The sequence below is a fragment of the Macaca nemestrina genome, chromosome X, assembly GCF_043159975.1.
Source record: "Macaca nemestrina isolate mMacNem1 chromosome X, mMacNem.hap1, whole genome shotgun sequence".
Classification (NCBI taxonomy): Eukaryota; Metazoa; Chordata; class Mammalia; order Primates; family Cercopithecidae; genus Macaca; species Macaca nemestrina.
In genome coordinates, this window is record NC_092145.1 from 78,375,967 (window position 1) to 78,396,053 (window position 20,087).

The window sequence follows — 20,087 nt, forward strand, 5'->3', positions numbered from 1 at the left end:
AGCTGGTACCATTCCTTCTGAAACTATTCCAAACAATAAAAGAGAGGGACTCCTCCCTAACTCACTTTATGAGGCCAGTATCATCCTGATATCAAAACCTGGGAGAGACACAACAACAACAACAAAAAATTCAGGTCAATATCCCTGATGAGGCCGGGCGCGGTGGCTCAAGCCTGTAATCCCAGCACTTTGGGAGGCCGAGGTGGGCGGATCACAAGGTCAGGAGATCGAGACCACAGTGAAACCCCGTCTCTACTAAAAATACAAAAAATTAGCCGGGCGTGGTGGCGGGCGCCTGTAGTCCCAGCTACTCAGGAGGCTGAGGCAGGAGAATGGCGTGAACCCAGGAGGCGGAGCTTGCAGTGAGCCGAGATCGCGCCACTGCACTCCAGCCTGGGTGACAGAGCGAGACTCTCTCTCAAAACAAACAAACAAACAAACAAAAAACTTCTGACCTCAAGTGATCCACCCACTTCGGCCTCTTAAAGTGTGGGGATTACAGTGAGCCGAGATCGCGCCACTGCACTCCAGCCTGGGCAACAGCGCGAGACTCCGTCTCAAAAAAAAAAAAAAAAAAAAAAAAAAAAAAAATCCCTGATGAACATTGATGCAAAAATCCTCAATAAAATACTGGCAAACCGAATCCAGCAGCACATCAATAAGCTTATCCACCATGATCAAGTCAGCTTCATCCCTGGAATGAAAGGCTGGTTCAACATATGCAAATCAATAAACATAATACATCACATAAACAGAACCGATGACAAAAACCACACAATTATCTCAATAGATGCAGAAAAGGTGTTCAGTGTAATTCAATACCCCTTCATGCTAAAAGCTCTCAATAAATTAGGTATCAATGGAATGTGTTTCAACATAATAAGAGCTATTTATGGCAAACCCACAGCCAATATCATACTGAATGGGCAAAAACTGGAAACATTCCCTTTAAATACCAGCACCAGAGAAGGAGGCCCTCTCTCACCACCCCTATTCAACATAGTATTGGAAGTTCTGGTTAGGGCAATCTGGCAAGAGGAAGAAATAAAGAGTATTCAATTAAAAAAAAAAAAAGAGAAAGTTAAATTGTCTCTGTTTGCAGACGACATGATTGTATATTTAGAAAACCAATTAATTCTGCCCCAAATCTCCTTAAGTCTCAGCAAATTCAGCAAAGACTCAGGATACAAAATCAATGTGCAAAAATTACAAGCATTCCTATACACCAATAATATATAAACAGAGGGCCAAATCATAAGTGAACTCCCATTCACAATTGCTACAAAGAGAATAAAATACCTAGGAATACAACTAACAAGGGATATGAAGGACCTCTTTAAAAAGAACTACAAACCACTACTCAAGAAAATAAGAGAGGACATAAACAAATGGAAAAACATTTCATGCTCATGGATAGCAAGAATCACTACTGTGAAAATGCCCATATTGCCAAAAGTAATTTATGGATTCAATGCTATTCCCATCAAGTTAGCATTGATTTTCTTCACAGAATTAGAAAAAACTACTTTAAATTTTACATGGAACCCAAAAAGAGACCGTATAGCCAAGATAATCCTAAGCAAAAAGAACAAAGCTAGAGGCATCATGCTACCTGACTTCAAACAATACTACAAGCCTACAGTAACCAAAACAGCATGGTACTGTTACCAAAACAGATATATGCACCAATGGAACAGAACAGAGGCCTCAGAAATAATGCCACACATCTAAAACCATCTGATCTTTGACAAACCTGACAAAAACCATCAATGGGGAAAGGATTCCCTATTTAATAAATGATATTGGAAAAAATTACTAGCCATATGCAGAAAACTAAAACTGGACCCCTTCCTTACACTTATGCAATAATTAACTCAAGATGGATTAAAGACTTTAACGTAAGACATAAATCCATAAAAATCCTAGAAGAAAACTTAGGCAATACCATTCAGGACATTGGCATGGGCAAAGATTTCATGACTAAAACACCAGAAGCTATGGTAACTAAAGCCAAAATTGCCAATTGGAATCTAATTAAACTAAAAAGTTTCTGGGGAAAAAAAAAAACAACTATCATCTGAGTAACCTACAGAATGGGAGAAAAGTTTTGCAATCTATCTATCTGACAAAGGGCTAATATTCAGAATCTACAAAGAACTTAAACAAATTTACAAGAAGAAAACAAATAACCCTATCAAAAAGTGGAAGAAGGATATGAACAGACACTTCTCAAAAGAAAACATTTATGCGGCCAACAAACATATGGAAAAAAAAGCTCATCATCACTGGTCATTAGAGAAATGCAAATCGAAACCACAATAAGATACCATCTCATGCCAGTTAGAATGGTGATCATTAAAAAATCAGGAAACAACAGATGCCGGTGAAGATTTGGAGAAACAGGAACACTTTTACACTGTTGGTGGGAGTGTAAATTAGTTCAACCATTGTGGAAGACAGTGTGGTGATTACTCGAGGATCTAGAACCAGAAATGCAACTACTGGGTATATACCCAAATTTTTATAAATCATTCTACTATAAAGACGCATGCACACGTATGTTTATTGCAGCACTGTTCACAATATCAAAGACTTGGTACTAAACCAAGTGCCCATCAATGATAGGCTGGATAAAGAAAATGTGGCACATATGCACCGTGCAATACTATGTAGCCATAGAAAAGGATGAGCTAATGTCCTTTGCAGGGACATGGATGAAACTAGAAACCATCATTCTCAGCAAACTAACACAAGAACAGAAAAACAAATACTGCATGTTCTTACTCATAAGTTGGAACTGAACAATTAGAACACATGGACACAGGGAGGGGAATGTCACACACCATGACCTCTGAGGGAGTGAGGGGCTCGGGGAGGGATAGCATTAGGAGAAATACCTAATGTAGATGACGGGTTGATGGATGTAGCAAACCACAATGGCACGTGCATACCTGTGTAACAAACTTGCACTTTCTGGACATGTATCCCAGAATTGAACTTATAGTGTAATAATAATAATAAAGGACATCAGAAGGGAACAGATAATATAGCCAAAGGAAACAAGTTAGCTGATTAGAAAGCTAAGTCATTGACAAGAAATCTTCAGGGCCTCAATACACTTGAAGCCCCTCTAATCTGGGAAGTCTCCATAAGAGAAATTAAGCCTCAGCGCTTCCCTGCAGAAATATAATGGGCCACGTCTTGAAGGTACACTTTCCATCCCTCAGAATGGCTGCAGTCAGGGGATGACAAACTCCACTTGCCAATCTCCAGTCAGTGAAAAGTCCTTAATATCCTTCACCAAGCTTCTCACTTGGAAAAGGATAAACTTATTACTGTGCTCAAAGATTGTTTTCAGGAGAGAACTTGTTAAAAACCGTCAAACAGGTTGTTAATGCTTGTGAAGTCTGCCTTAAAAATAATCCCCTAAACAGACAGCTTCTTCCTTTTCAAACCCTCAAAATGAAAAGTAATCTAGGGGAAAACTGGCAGATAGACTTCACCCACGTCCCAAAGACCAAGAGCACCCAGTACCTCCTGTAATGGCTACTTTCACCCACTGGGTAGAAGCATTTACATGCCATATAGAAAAGGCCTCTGAGGTAATAAAAGTATTAGTTAACAAAATATCTCCCCACTTTGGTCTACCTAAGTACCTCCAAGTTACAACAGCCCCTTATTTAAGGCAGCTGTCACACAGGGGGTCTCAAGGCACTGTAAATACAGTTTATATATTGTGCTTGGAGACCCTGGTCCTCATGAAAGCTAGAGAAGACAAACAATATCATCAAAAGACATCTCAGAAAACTGTCCCTAGGGACTCATCATCCTTGGGTCACTCTTCTTCCCATGGCTTTATTACAGGTCAGAAATCCCCCTTCAAAGTTAGGTCTGAGCCCTTTTGAAATGCCGATGGATGGTCCTTTCTTACCAGTGATTTCCTATTGGACCAAGAGGCCTCTGAATTGGTCAAGAATGTAGCCTCCTTAGCTCACTTCCAACAGAAATGAACACAACTAGCAGAAGACCAATCCCAAGAAACAGGACTATCTTTATTCAACCCAGGAGATCTATCTTTATTCAACCCAGGAAATCTATCTTTATTCAACTCAGGAGATCTAGTACTAGCCCAAAGTGGGAAGGGCTCACACTGTTCTTTCCACCTCCTCGGTGGTGAAAGTTACAGGAATCAACTCCTGAATATATCACACTTAAGTAAAAGCCTGAAGGACTGAGGGAGCAACCCCTGACAGCCTAGAGAAACATCCCAAATATTAATGCAAAGAAATAGGGGATTTTAAGCTGAAAATTATAAAAGATAAGTAAATGAGTGAGTGTTAGTCATCCTACTGAGTCCCACCTCTACCTTAGCAGACACTTTCAGTCTTTTCTACCTTTCCTCTCAAGGTGCGCCATCAGATATTAGAACTTCTTTTAGAAACATACTTGCAGGGAGATTTTGATTATCCATGGAATTATATTTGTAACCTCATAGATTCCCAAAGGAAAATTCTACATCTTGGCAAGTAAAATTTTAGATGGAAATTATTTAGTATTCCACACTTGCGGGAATTGCTATACTCGCTCTGCTATTTGCAGTAGGGCTATATAGTCTAGCACTCCAAGAGTGGAATATTGGACAAAAAATCTCTATAGTATTTTGCTTAATTATTATCTTTATAGCATGGGTAATAATTAAAGACAAGAAGTGAAGATGAAAGTTTTACTATCATTGAATCTGCTAGGACTTTTTATTGAGTGCGGTAATACATCACATTGTTTAGCTACTACAATACCAGCCATTGCCCATTTATACAGTAAAACGAATTGCTGGTTCTTTCCAGAACAGTTTGCTGAGTTCAATAACACCGAAGAACCTCTTGATGACCCAGAACTTATCATCTTAGGATTCTTTTCGTTAACTTTACCTTTAACCGTTAAATACTTTTCAGGCATAACTGAAACATGGCATGGAAGTACTTTCTACAGGGTAACTAACCCCTCCTGGGAAAACACTCCTCTCCCGGTGCCAGAACACAATCTCCTCAATAATCAGCTTCACACCCTCAGATTAGGAAAAGTTGACCGAGTAATAGCAAATGCCTCCCTCTGCTTTAGAAGCAGGGGAAAGGAACCATAATTGTGATATCTCAAATATTGTAACACATCACACGTGTATTTGCTGAAAGCTCAGAGGTTTGGAAAAGAAAACACTATAGGGATGATCTAAAAAAATTGGAAGCCCTAGGCAGGGTGGGGTTTGGGGGGCTTCCAGAATCCGGCCTCTCCTCCTACTTGGACGTCCCAGTGGGAATTACAGGCTCTAAGTAACTGCCTTGACACATGGTACTATGATATAAAAAAATAACACATAAGCCTTCCAAAATATGCCCCCTCATGAAATTCCAGATTCTTGTATGAGGCTTGCTAATAGTAGGGGCCTGCAAATCTGTGGTCAAACGGGACATCCAGACCAATGGCCATTGCCACAAGGATTATCTAAGATATTGGCCAGGACATATGTGTCCCTGATCTTTTAAAACTTCATTTGACAGTTGGGCCCTTGTCATTTAGTGTGTAAAATTCCAAAGAGCATCACGAATGACTATCCTAAGTATGAATATCCCTATCCCAAAGATGCTCCTATTATGCGTAAAAAGAGAAAGCTTCTAAGATATGAGAAAGGTCTGCCTGTGTCTTTCACAAGCCACAACTTAGAACTGTCCTTTCAAAAAACAGGGCTATACTCCCTCTGTGGCTCCTAAATACACTTAATTCTCCATATGCACTGAAAGGAAACCTGAACTGTAGTAGCAGTGGTCCCTGAACTATTATTATTTTTTTAATTATACTTTAAGTTCTAGGGTACATGTGTAAAACGTGCAGGATTGTTACATATGTATACATGTGCCATGTTGGTGTGCTGCACCCATTAACAAGTCATTTACATTAGGTAAATCCCCTAATGTTATCCCTGCCCCCACCCCCTCCCCACAATAGGCCCCGGTGTGTGATGTTCCCCTTTCTGTGTCTGAGTGAGCTCATTGTTCAATTCCCACCTATGAGTGAGAATATGCGGTGCTTGCTTTTCTGTTCTTGTGACAGTTTGGGGAGAATGATGGGAGTTTCTTTTGCTGTGCAGAAGCTCTTTAGTTTAATTAGATCCCATTTGTCAATTTTGGCTTTTGTTGCCATTGCTTTTGGTGTTTTAGACATGAAGCCCTTGCCCATGCCTATGTCCTGAATGGTATTGCCTACGTTTTCTTCTAGAGTTTTTATGGTTTTAGGCCTAACATTTAAGTCTCTAATCCATCTTGAGTTAATTTTCGTATAAGGAGTAAGGAAAGGATCCAGTTTCAGTTTTCTACTTATGACTAGCCAATTTTCCCAGCACCATTTATTAAATAGGGAATCCTTTCCCCATTTCTTGTTTCTCTCAGGTTTGTCAAAGATCAGATGGCTGTAGATGTGTGGTATTATTTCTGAGGGCTCTGTTCTATTCCATTGGTCTATATCTCTGTTTTCATACCAGTACCATGCTGTTTTGGTTACTGTAGCCTTGTAGTATAGTTTGAAGTCAGGTAGCATGATGCCTCCAGCTTTGTTCTTTTGGCTTAGGATTGTCTTGGCAATGCAGGCTCTCTTTTGGTTCCATATGAACTTTAAAGTAATTTTTTCCTATTCTATGAAGAAAGTAATTGGTAGCTTAAAGGGGATGGCATTGAATCCATACATTACCTTGGGCAGTATGGCCATTTTCACAATATTGATTCTTCCTATCCATGAGCATGGTATATTCTTCTATTTGTTTCTGTCCTCTTTTATTTCACTGAGCAGTGGTTTGTAGTTCTCCTTAAGGAGGTCCTTCACATTCCATGTAAGTTAGATTACTAGGTATTTTATTCTCTTTGAAGCAATTGTGAATGGGAGTTCATTCATTATTTGGCTCTCTGTTTGTCTGTTATCAGTGTATAAGAATGTTTGTGATTTTTGCACACTGATTTTATATCCTGAGACTTTGCTGAAGTTTCTTATCAGCTTAAGGAGATTTTGGGCTGAGATGATGGGGTTTTCTAAATGTACATTAATGTCATCTACAAACAGGAACAACTTGAATTCTTCTTTTACTAATTGAATACCATTTATTTCTTTATCTTGCCTGATTGCCCTAGCCAGAACTTCCAACACTATCTTGAATAGGAAGTGGAGAGAGAGGGCATCCTTGTCCTGTGCCAGTTTTCAAAGGGAATGCCTCCAGTTTTTGCCCATTTAGTATGATATTGGCTGTGGGTCTGTCATAAATAGCTCTTATGATTTTGAGATACATTCCATCAATACCGAATTTATTGAGAGTTTTTATCCTGAAGGGCTGTTGAATTTTGTCAAAGGCCTTTTCTGCATCTATTGAGATAATTATGTGGTTTTTGACTTTAGTTCCGTTTATATGCTGGATTACGTTTATTGATTTGCGTGTGTTGAATGAGCCTTGCATCTCAGGGATGAAGCCCACTTGATCATGGTGGATAAGTTTTTGGATGTGCTGCTGGATTCGGTTTGCCAGTATTTTATTGAGGATTTTGGCATCAATGTTCATCTGGGATATGGGTCTAAAATTCTCTTTTTTTGTTGTGTCTCTGCCGGGTTTGGTATCAGGATGATATTGGCCTCATAAATTGAGTTAGGGAAGATTCTCTCTTTTTCTATTGATTTAAATAGTTTCAGAAGGAATGGTACCAGCTCCTCCTTGTACCTCTGGTAGAATTTGGCTCTGAATCCTTCTGGTCTTGGACTTTTTTTGGTTGGTAGGCTATTAATTATTGCCTCAATTTCAGAGCCTGCTATTGGTCTATTCAGGGATTCAACTTCTTCCTGGTTTAGTCTTGGGAGAGTGTATGTGTCCAGGAATTTATCCATTTCTTCTAGGTTTTCTAGTTTATTTGCATAGACGTGTTTATAGTATTCACTGATGGTAATTTGTATTTCTGTGGGGTCAGTGGTGATATCCCCTGTATCATTTTTTTATTGTGTCCATTTGATTCGTCTCTCTTTTCTTCTTTATTAGTCTTGCTAGCAGTCTATCAATTTTGTTGATCTTTTCAAAAATCCAGCTTCTGGATTTGTTGACTTTTGGAGGGTTTTTTGTGTCTTCATCTCCTTCAGTTCTGCTCTGATGTTAGTTATTTCTTGCCTTCTGCTAGCTTTTGAATGTGTTTGCTCTTGCTTCACTAGTTCTTTTAATTGTGATGTTAGGGTGTCAATTTTAGATCTTTCCAGCTTTCTCTTGTGGGCATTTAGTGCTATAAATTTCCCCTCTACACACTGCTTTAAATGTGTCCCAGAGATTCTGGTATGTTGTATCATTGTTCTCGTTGGTTTCAAAGAACATCTTTATTTCTGCCTTCATTTTGTTATGTACCCAGTAGTCATTCAGAAGCAGGTTGTTCAGTTTCCATGTAGTTGAGCCGTTTTGGTTGAGTTTCTTGGTCCTGAGTTCTAGTTTGATTGCACTGTGGTCTGAGAGACAGTTTGTTATAATTTCTGTTCTTGTACATTTGCTGAGGAGTGCTGTACTTCAACTATGTAGTCAATTTTGGAAGAAGTGCAATGTGGTGCTGAGAAGAATGTATATTCTGTTGATTTGGGATGAAGAGTTCTGTAGATGTCTATTAGGTCCACTTGATGCAGAGTTGAGTTCAAATCCTGGATATCCTTGTTAACTTTCTGTCTCATTGATCTGTCTAATGTTGACAGTGGGATGTTAAAGTCTCCCATTATTATTGTATGGGAGTCTAAGACTCATTGTAAGTCTCTAGGGACTTGCTTTATGAATCTGGGTGCTCCTGTATTGGGTGCATATATATTTAGGATAGTTAGCTCTCCTTGTTGAATTGATCCCTTTACCATTATGTAATGGCCTTCTTTGTCTCTTTTGATCTTTGATGGTTTAAAGTCTGTTTTAAAAGAGACTAGGATTGCAACCCCTGCCTATTTTTTCTTCTCCATTTGCTTGGTAGATCTTCCTCCATCCCTTTATTTTGAGCCTATGTGTGTATCTGCACGTGAGATGGGTCTCCTGAATACAGCAAACTGATGGGTCTTGACTCTTTATCCAATTTGCCAGTCTGTGTCTTTTAATTGGAGCATTTAGTCCATTTACATTTAAGGTTAATATTGTTATGCGTGAACTTGATCCTGTCATTATGATATTAGCTGGTTATTTTGCTCGTTAGTTGATGCACTTTCTTCCTAGCATCGATGGTTTTTATATTTTGGCATGTTGTTACAATGACTGGTGCCAGTTGTTCCTTTCCATGTTTAGCGCTTCCTTCAGGATCTCTTGTAGGGCATTTCTGGTGGTGATAAAATCTCTAAGTGCTTGCTTGTCTGTAAAGAATTTCATTTCTCCTTCACTTATGAAGGTTAGTTTGGCTGGATATGAAATTCTGGGTTGAAAATTCTTTTCTTTAAGAATGCTAAATATTGGCCCCTACTCTCTTCAGGCTTGTGGAATTTCTGCCGAGAGACCCGCTGTTAATCTGATGGGCTTCCCTTTGTGTGTAACCTGACCTTTCTCTCTGGCTGCCCTTAACATTTTTTCTTTCATTTCAACTTTGGGGAATCTGACAATTAGGTGTCTTGGAATTACTCTTCTCGAGGAGTATCTTTGTGGCATTCTCTGTATTTCCTGAATTTGAATTTTGGCCTACCTTGCTAGGATGGGGAAGTTCTCCTGGATAATATCCTGCAGAGTGTTTTCCAACTTGGTTCCATTCTCCCCATCACTTTCAGGCACAGTAATCAGACGTGGATTTGGTCTTTCACATAATCCCATACTTCTTAGAGGCTTTGTTCATTTCTTTTTACTGTTTTTTCTCTAAACTTCTCTTCTTGCTTCATTTCATTCATTTGATCTTCAATCACTGATACTCTTTCTTCCAGTTGATCGAGTCAGTTACTGAAGTTCATGCATTTGTCATGTAGTTCTGGTGTCATGGTTTTCATCTCTATCAGTTCGTTTATGGACTTCTCTGCATTGGTTATTCTAGTTATTCATTCTTTCATTCTTTTTTCAAGGTTTTTAACTTCTTTTTGCTGGGTACGTAGTTGCTCTTTTATCTCTGAGAAGTTTGATCAACTGAAGCCTTCTTCTCTCAGCTCATCAAACTCATTCTCCATCCAGCTTTGTTCCATTGCTGGCAATGAGCTGCATTCCTTTGGAGGGGGAGATGTGCTCTGATTTTTTGAATTTCCAGCTTTTCTGCACTGCTTTTTCCCCATCTTTGTGGTTTTATCTGTCTTTGGTCTTTGATGATGGTGACGTACTGATGGGGTTTTCATGTGGGTGTCCTTTCTGATTGTTAGTTTTCCTTCTAACAGTCAGGACCCTCAGCTGTAAGTCTGTTAGAGTTTGCTTGAGGTCCACTCCGGAGAGGCTGCAGAAGATAGAATATTGCTGAACAGGAAGTGTTGCTGTCTGATTCTTGCTCTGGAAGCTTCATCTCAGAAGTGTACCCAGTCGTGTGAGGTGTGAGGTGTCAGTCTGCACCTAGTGGGGGATGTCTCCCAGTTAGGCTACTCAGGGTTCAGGGACCCACTTGAGCAGGCAGTCTGTCCATTCTCAGATCTCAACCTCCATGCTGGGAGAATCACTGCTGTCTTCAAAGCTGTCCGACAGGGACATTTGCTTCTGCAGGTGTTTCTGCTGCTTTTTGTTTAGCTATGCCCTATCCCCAGAGGTGGAGTCTATAGAGGCAGGCAGGCCTCCTTAATCTGCGGTGGGCTCCACCCAGTTCGAGCTTCCTGTTGGCTTTGTTTATCTACTTAAGACTCTGCAATGGTGGGCACCCTCTTCCAGCTTCACTGCCGCCTTCCAGTTAGATCTCAGACTACTGTGCTAGCAATGAGGGCGGCTTTGTGGGTGTGGGACCCTCCGGGCCAGGTGTGGGATATAATCTCCTGGTGTGCCATTTGCTAAGACCCTTGGTAAAGTGCAGTATTAGGGTAGGAGTTATCCGATTTTCCAGGTGTTGTATGTCTCAGTTTCCCTTGGCTAGGAAAAGGAATTCCCTTCTCCCTTGTGCTTCCCAGGTGAGGTGATGCCTTGCCCTGCTTCAGCTCTCACTGATTTGGCTGCACCCACTGACCGGCACCGACTGTCTGACATGTCCCAGTGAGATGAACCAGTACCTCAGTTGATAATGCAGAAATCACCCACCTTCTCTGTCATTCACGCTGGGAGCTGGAGGCTGGAGCTGTTCCTATTCAGCCATCTTGGGCACCCCCCTGGACTTATTTTTCCCTGAACTATTACTTTTAAATTTCACTGAAATTGTAGCATTATCTAGAGACATCCTTAACCTAGGCTCTTTTCTAGAGAGTGCACTATCTTGGATGCACCAAACAAAAAGATCTACGATTTCCATGACCTTGTATGGAGATTTAATTGAAAAAGAAGACTGGGGAGGATATGAACATGACAACTCTATCTTAGAAAACCATTGATAGGGGATTCTATAGCCAGAGGCCTATTCTGGTTTGCTAGTACTCCTCTCCTTGAAAGATTAGTACTTAATATTTCCATTATGATGCAATGAGGGTAGAAGGCAACAATAGGAGCCATAGAAGCAGAACAATTCATAGGCTCTTTAGCCTCAATAGTAGTACAAAATAGACAGACCCTAGATGTTCTTATAACTGAAGTAGGGGTACCTGTGCACTTTTAAATAAAACATGCTGCTTCTGGATCAACACCTCTAGTCATGTTGAAGAGAACCTACAGGTGCTTAAAGATCAAGTTAGAATCATTAACAGGTTAAGAGAAAATGTGGGCTCCAGTCCCAGGTGGCCAGCATCCCTTCTTAATAAATTCCAGTCTTCTTTATGAAGATGGTTAGCTCCTTTATTAGGCTCCTGTTTGCTCATGTGTTTTGTGCTAATATTTGGAACTTGTATACTCAATACTATAACTCAAATTGTTTTCTCTCACCTAGAAGCTATTAAACTCTAAGTGGTGTTGCACATGGAATCACATATAGACCTGTCTTTTTTCCAAGGACCCTTAGATTGACCCTCAGGAGGAGCCCTAGGTGCTGTTCTTGACACAACATCCCTCTCCAGCAAGAAGCAGTCAGAAGAGTTGTTGTGCAACACTCACCCCCGGCCAACAACAATTAGTATTTCCACTCTAGGGGGTGGGAATGATATAGAAGATAGAAAGAAATTATTTAGTCAGACAGTGAGGGCAAATAGTCCTTGGCAGAGCTTCCCTTCTCTCAAAAAGTAAACCAAGAAATAGGCTTTTTTTCTAACAAAGAGAAGCCTGAAAGTGTGAGCTGCAAACATAGTTAAGAAAGCTGAAAGTTTACATGGGAAAATGCCAGCAGCTGCACCAATAGAAAATGGCTACTTGAAGACCAGACATGTTCACCATGGAAGCTCCATCTTTCTATTTTTGTTAGCATGTGTACAGTTTGAAAGAAGTAGGCAACATGGAGAGAACTGACCTGCATAATAATATATTTGGTTGAGGGCTTCCAGAGATTTGCACCCTATGCCGATGGCACACCTGGTCCTAACCAGTTTGTTGTACCCTATGTAGATCAGACACTGCCTCCCCACTAGCTCATCTATAAAAATACCTGAATTCACAACACATTGGCAACAGATTTTTCTGGGATCTCCCTCTGTAGTAGAGAGCTACTATCTTTTCTATTTTTTTCCTATAAAATTTCCGCTCTTATTCTCAATCTTTGTATGTCTACATTCTTGATTTTCATGGCCATGAGATAATGAACTTCAGGTGTCATGCCAGACAACGAGGCTGCTTCATCAGTACCATCCAGGAAACATAAGCTCACCAGATGCACTAAATAATGCACCAGGCATCAATCCTGGAGACAGAGCTATATGACCTTTCAGACATAGAATTCAAAACAGCAGTATTGAGGAAACTCAAAGAAATTCAAGATAACACAGAAAAGAAATTCAGAATTCTATCAGATTAACAAAAAGATTTTACAAATTAAAAACAATCAAGTAGAGATTCTAAAATTGAAAAATTCAATTGGCATACTGAAAAATGTATCAGTCTTTTAGTAGAAAAATGTTTCAAGCAGAGGAAATAATTAGTGAGCTTGAAGACAGACTATTTAAAAATACACAGTCAGAGGAGCAAAAGAATTTAAAAAATGAAGCATGCCATGATCTAGAAAATAGCTTCAAAATGGCAAATCTGTTATTAACATTCAAGAAATCATAGAAAAAAGATAGGAATAGAAAGTTTATTCAAAGGGATAATAACAGAGAAGTTCCAAAATCTAGAGAAAGATATCAATATCCAAGTACAACAGGGTTATATGACACCAAGCACCTTTAACCCCCCCCCAAAAAAAATACTATCTCTGAAAATTTAATAATCAAACACCCAAAGGTTAAGGATTAAAAAAAGATCCTAGAAGCAGCAAGAGAAAAGAAACAAATAAGATACAATGAAGCTCCAGTATGTCTCGTAGCCGACTTTTCACTGTAAACATCACAGACAAGAAGAGATGGACATTGCATATTTAAAGTGCTGAAGGGAAAAACTTTTACCCTAGAATACTACATCCAGCAAAATTATTCTTCAAACAAAGAGCAGAAATAAAGACTCCCTTCGACAAACAAACACCGAGGGATTTCATCAACACCAGACCTGTCCTACAAAAAATGTTAAAGGAAGCAGTTCAATCAGAAAGAAAACTATGCAAAAATTAATAAGAAATCACCTAACCACACAAAACTCACTGACTATAGTAAGTACACAGAAAAACCCAAAATATTATAACAGTGTTAAACTGTGGTGTGTAAACAACTGTTACTCTGCATAGAAAATAATGAACTAGTAAAAATAATAAAACAACATTTCAAGATACCAACAGGGCAAAAATATATAAGTAGAAATGAGTAATACTTAAGAAGCAAGGGGACAAAATTAAAGCATAGCATAATTAGTAGGTTTCTTTTTGCTTTTTGTTGTTTGGTGTAGGTAAAATGTGTTAGGTTGCTTTCAGCTTAAAACACTGGGTTATAACTACCATCAGAGAATACTATAAACACCTCTACGCAAATAAACTAGAAAATCTAGAATGGATAATTTCCTGGACACTTACACTCTTCCAAGACTAAACCAGGAAGAAGTTGAATCCCTGAATAGACCAATAGCAGGCTCTGAAATTGAGGCAATAATTAATAGCCTACCAACCAAAAAAAGTACAGTACCAGATGGATTCACAGCTGAATTCTACCAGAGGTACAAGGAGGAGCTGGTACCATTCCTTCTGAAACTATTCCAATCAATAGAAAAAGAGGGAATCCTCGCTAACTCTTTTTATGATGCCAACATCATGCTGATACCAAAGCCTGGCAGAGACACAACAAAAAAAGAGAATTTTGGACCAATATCCCTGATGAACATCGATGCAAAAATCCTCAATAAAATACTGGCAAACCGGATTCAGCAACACATCAAAAAGCTTATCCACCATGATCAAGTGGGCTTCATCCCTGGGATGCAAGGCTGGTTCAACATTTGAAAATCAATAAACATAATCCAGCATATAAACAGAACCAAAGACAAGAACCACATGATTATCTCAATAGACGCAGAAAAGGCTTTTGACAAAATTCAACAGCCCTTCATGCTAAAAACGCTCAATAAATTCGGTATTGATGGAACGTACCTCAAAATCATAAGAGCTATTGATGACAAACCCACAGCCAATATCATACTGAATGGGCAAAAACTGGAAAAATTCCCTTTGAAAACTGGCGCAAGACAGGGATGTCCTCTCTCACCACTCCTATTCAACATAGTGTTGGAAGTTCTGGCTAGGGCAATTAGGCAAGAGAAAGAAATCAAGGGTATTCAGTTAGGAAAAGAAGAAGTCAAATTGTCCCTCTTTGCAGATGACATGATTGTATATTTAGAAAATCCCATTGTCTCAGCCCAAAATCTCCTTATGCTGATAAGAAACTTCAGCAAAGTCTCAGGATACAAAATTAATGTGCAAAAATCACAAGCATTCTTATACACCAGTAACAGACAAACAGAGAGCCAAATCAGGAATGAACTTCCATTCACAATTGCTTCAAAGAGAATGAAATACCTAGGAATCCAACTGACAAGGGATGTAAAGGACCTCTTCAAGGAGAACTACAAACCACTGCTCAGTGAAATAAAAGAGGACACAAACAAATGGAAGAACATACCATGCTCATGGATAGGAAGAATCAATATTCTGAAAATGGCCATACTGCCCAAGGTAATTTATAGATTCAATGCCATCCCCATCAAGCTACCAATGAGTTTCTTCACAGAATTGGAAAAAAACTGGTTTAAAGTTCATATGGAACCAAAAAAGAGCCCACATCTCCAAGACAATCCTAAGTCAAAAGAGCAAAGCTGGAGGCATCACGCTACCTGACTTCAAACTATACTACAAGGCTACAGTAACCAAAACAGCATGGTACTGGTACCAAAACAGAGATATAGACCAATGGAACAGAACCAAGTTCTCAGAAGTAATACCACACATCTACAGCCATCTGATCTTTGACAAACCTGAGAGAAACAAGAAATGGGGAAAGGATTCCCTATTTAATAAATGGTGCTGGGAAAATTGGCTAGCCATAAGTAGAAAGCTGAAACTGGATCCTTTCCTTACTCCTTATACGAAAATTAATTCAAGATGGATTACAGACTTAAATGTTAGACCTAATACCATAAAAATCCTAGAAGAAAACCTCGGTAGTACAATTCAGGACATAGGCATGGGCAAAGACTTCATGTCTAAAACACCAAAAGCAACGGCAGCAAAAGCCAAAATTGACAAATGGGATCTCATTAAACTAAAGAGCTTCTGCACAGCAAAAGAAACTACCATCAGAGTGAACAGGCAACCTACAGAATGGGAGAAAAGTTTTGCAATCTACTCATCTGACAAAGGGCTAATATCCAGAACCTACAAAGAACTCAAACAAATTTACAAGAAAAAAACAAACAACCCCATCAAAAAGTGGGCAAAGGATATGAACAGACATTTCTCAAAAGAAGACATTCATACAGCCAACAGACACATGAAAAAATGCTCATCATCACTGGCCATCAGAGAAATGCAAATCCAAAACCACAATGAGATACCATCTCACACCAGTTAGAACGGCGATCATTCAAAAGTCAGGAAACAACAGGTGCTGGAGAGGATGTGGAGAAATAGGAACACTTTTACACTGTTGGTGGGATTGTAAACTAGTTCAACCATTATGGAAAACAGTATGGCGATTCCTCAAGGATCTAGAACTAGATGTACCATATGACCCAGCCATCCCATTACTGGGTATAAACCCAAAGGATTATAAATCATGCTGCTATAAAGACACATGCACACGTATGTTTATTGCGGCACTATTCACAATAGCAAAGACTTGGAATCAACCCAAATGTCCATCAGTGATAGACTGGATTAAGAAAATGTGGCACATATACACCATGGAATACTATGCAGCCATAAAAAAGGATGAGTTTGTGTCCTTTGTAGGGACATGGATGCAGCTGGAAACCATCATTCGTAGCAAACTATCACAAGAACAAAAACCAAACACCGCATGTTCTCACTCATAGGTGAGAACTGAACAATGAGATCACTTGGACTCGGGAAGGGGGACATCACACACCAGGGCCTATTATGGGGAGAGGTTGGGGGAAGGGATTGCATTGGGAGTTATTCCTGATGTAAATGACGAGTTGACGGGTGCTGACGAGTTGATGGGTGCAGCACACCAACATGGCACAAGTATACATATGTAACAAACCTGCACGTTATGCACATGTACCCTAGAACTTAAAGTATAATAATAATAAATAAATAAATAAATAAATAAATAACACTGAGTTATAATTTGCAAGACTCATGGTAACCTAAAACAAAACAATATACAACAGATGCACAAAAAATAAAAATAAAAAAACCCAAGAAACTAAATTACATCCCCAGAGAAAATTACCTTCCCTAAAATAAGACAGGAAGGAAATTAAAAAAGAAGAGAACACCACAAAACAACAACAACAAGAACAACAAAAACCAAACGTCAAGTTTGCAAGAGTAAATCTTTACTTATCAATAAAATTATTGAATGTAAATGAACTAAACGCTACAATCAAAAGACATAGAGTGACTGAATGGATGAAAAAACAAGACCCATTGACGCCTTGCCTACAGGAAACACATTTCACATATAAAGACACACATAGACTAAAAATAAATGGATGTGAAAATATATTCCATTAAAATAGACAACAAAAAAGAGCAGAAGTAGCTATACTTCTATCAGACAAAATAGAATCCAAGACAAAAATTGCAAGAATAGACCCAAAAAAAGTTACTATGTAATGATAAGGAGTGGTAGAGGGGCCAAGATGGCCAAATAGAAGCAGCGCTGGTCTGCAGCTCCCAGTGAGAACAATGCAGAAAGTGGGTGATTCTGCATTTCCAATTGAGGTACCCAGTTCATCTCACTGGGACTGGTTAGGCAGTGGGTACAATCCATGGAGAGTGAGCAAAAGCAGGGTGGAGCGTCACTTCACCCAGGAATGGCATGGAGTGAGCGGATCTCCCTCCCCCAGCCAAAGGAAGTGATGAGGAACTGTGCTGCCCATCCTGGGCACTACACTTTCCCCATGTTTTTTGCAATCTGCAGGTCAGATTCCCTTGCGAGCCTACACCACTAGGGCCCTGGGGTTCAAGCACAAAACTGGGGAGCTGTTTGGGCAGGCACCAAGCATCAGGGTTCTTTTTTTTTTTTTTTTTTTTTTTTTTTTTTTTTTTTTTTTTTTTTTTTAAGAAGTAAGCCTTTATTTCCTCGTTTTGCAAATAAAGCTGGCTAAGTTGGTTGCTTTGTGGTGATTAGTCAAAGAGACCAAATCCCATATCCTCGTCCGACTCCTCCGACTCTTCCTTGGCTTCAGCCTTAGCTGGGGCTGCAGCAGCAGCAGCAGGAGCAGCCATGGTGGCAGCGGCCACAGGGGCAGCAGCCACAAAGGCAGATGGATCAGCCAAAAAGGCCTTGATCTTTTCAGCAAGTGGGAAGGTGTAATCCGTCTCCACAGACAAGGCCAGGACTCGTTTGTACCCGTTGATGATAGAATGGGGTACTGATGCGACAGTTGCGTAGCCAATCTGCAGACAGACACTGGCAACATCGGGGACACCCTCCAGGAAGCGAGAATGCAGAGTTTCCTCTGATGTCAAGCACTTCAGAATTGTAGATACTGCCATTGTTGAACACCTGCTGGATGACCAGCCCAAAGGAGAAGGGGGAGATGTTGAGCATGTTCAACAATGTGGTTTCGCTGGCTCCCACTTTGTCTCCAGTCTTGATCAGCTGCACATCACTCAGGATTTCAATGGTGCTCCTGGAGATTTTAGTGGTGATACCTAAAGTCTGGAAAAAGGAGGTCTTCTCAGGCCCAAGTCCAGTGTTCTGGGCTGGCACAGTGACTTCATATGGGGCAATGGCACTAGCATGGGCAGCAGCTGGCACCTTATTGGCCAGCAACATGTACCCGATCTCAGTGAGGTCCTCCTTGGTGAACACAAAGTCCACATTTCCCTGGATATGAGGCAGCAGTTTCTCCAGAGGTGGGAAACTGCATCATGGTGTTCTTGCCCATCAGCACCACGGCCTTCCCGCAAAGGGACATGTGGATCTGCTGCATCTGCTTGGAGCCCACATTGTCTGCTCCCACGATGAAACATTTCGGATAATCATCCAATAGCTGGATGATCTTAAGGAAGTAGTTGGACTTCCAGGTCGCCGTGTCTTCCCTGGGCATCGCGGCAGTGCGTCAGGGATTGCCACGCAGGGTTTAAAGACGATGTCACTTCCATGAGGATGCCTGGCAAGAGCATCAGGGTCCTTTTATACTCCAACAGCACCTTGAACTCCAGAGAGCCAGGAGAACTATCCACTCACCTGTAAAGTGGGCTGAAGCCAGTGAGCTGAGTGGTCCTGCTCAGCAAATTCCACTCCCACAGAGCCCAGCAAGCTAAGAACCACTGGTTTGAAATTCTCACTGCCAGCACAGCAGTCTGGAGTCGATCTGGGACACTGAAGCTTGGTGGGGGGAGAGGTGACTGTCATTACTGAGGCTTTAGTAAGCAGTTTTCCCCTGATGGTGCTAAGGAGACTGGGAGGTTTGGACTGGGTGGAATCTACCACTGCATGGAAAAGCAGCTGTGGTGAGACTGCTTCTCTAGATTCCTCCTCACTGGGCTGGGCATCTCTGCAGGAAACACAGCAACACCAGCCAGGGGCTTACAGATAAAACTCTCATCTTCCTGCGACAGAGCACTTGGGAGGAAAGGTGGCTGCAGTCACAGATTCAGTGAGCTTAATCTTTTCTGCCTGCCAGCAATAAAGAGAGCAGCTGATCCTGAAAAGGGGAATTCTCCCAGCACAGTACATCAGCTCTATTAAGGGACAGACTCCTTCTCAAGTGGGTTTCTGAACCTCACGTCTCCTGACTTAGAGATACCTCTCAACAGGGGTTGACAGACACCTCATACAGGAGAGTTCCAGCTGGCATCAGGACAGTGCCCCTCTAGGAAGAAGCTTCCAGAGGAAGGAGCAGGCAGCAATCTTTGTTGTTCTGTAGCCTCCGCTGGTGATACCCAGGTGAACAGGGTCTGGAGTAAACCTCCAGCAAATTGCAGCAGACGTGCAGAAGAGAGATCTGACTGTTAGAAGAAAAACTAACAAACAGAAAGCAACAGTAACATCAACAAAAAGACTACCCAGAAAAACCCATCCAAGGGTAGTAGGACTCAAAGATCAAAGATAAATAAATCCAAGAAGATGAGAAAAAAAAAAAGAGGAAAATCGCTGAACATTCCAAAAGCCAGAATGCCTCTTCTCCTCCAAAGGATCGCAACACCTCTTCAGCAAGGGTGCAAAACTGGACGGATAATGAGATTGATGAATTGACAGAAGTAGGCTACTGAAGGTGGGAATAACAACATACTCTGAGCTAAAGTAGCATGTTCTAACCCAAT

General features: G+C 40.5%; 1 pseudogene; it reads right to left on the minus strand.

The window, feature by feature from the left end:
• Positions 1-16,434: 16,434 nt before the first annotated feature.
• LOC139360797 (large ribosomal subunit protein uL10 pseudogene) lies at positions 16,435-18,868 on the minus strand (annotated as a pseudogene).
• Between the last annotated feature and the right edge of the window lie 1,219 nt (positions 18,869-20,087).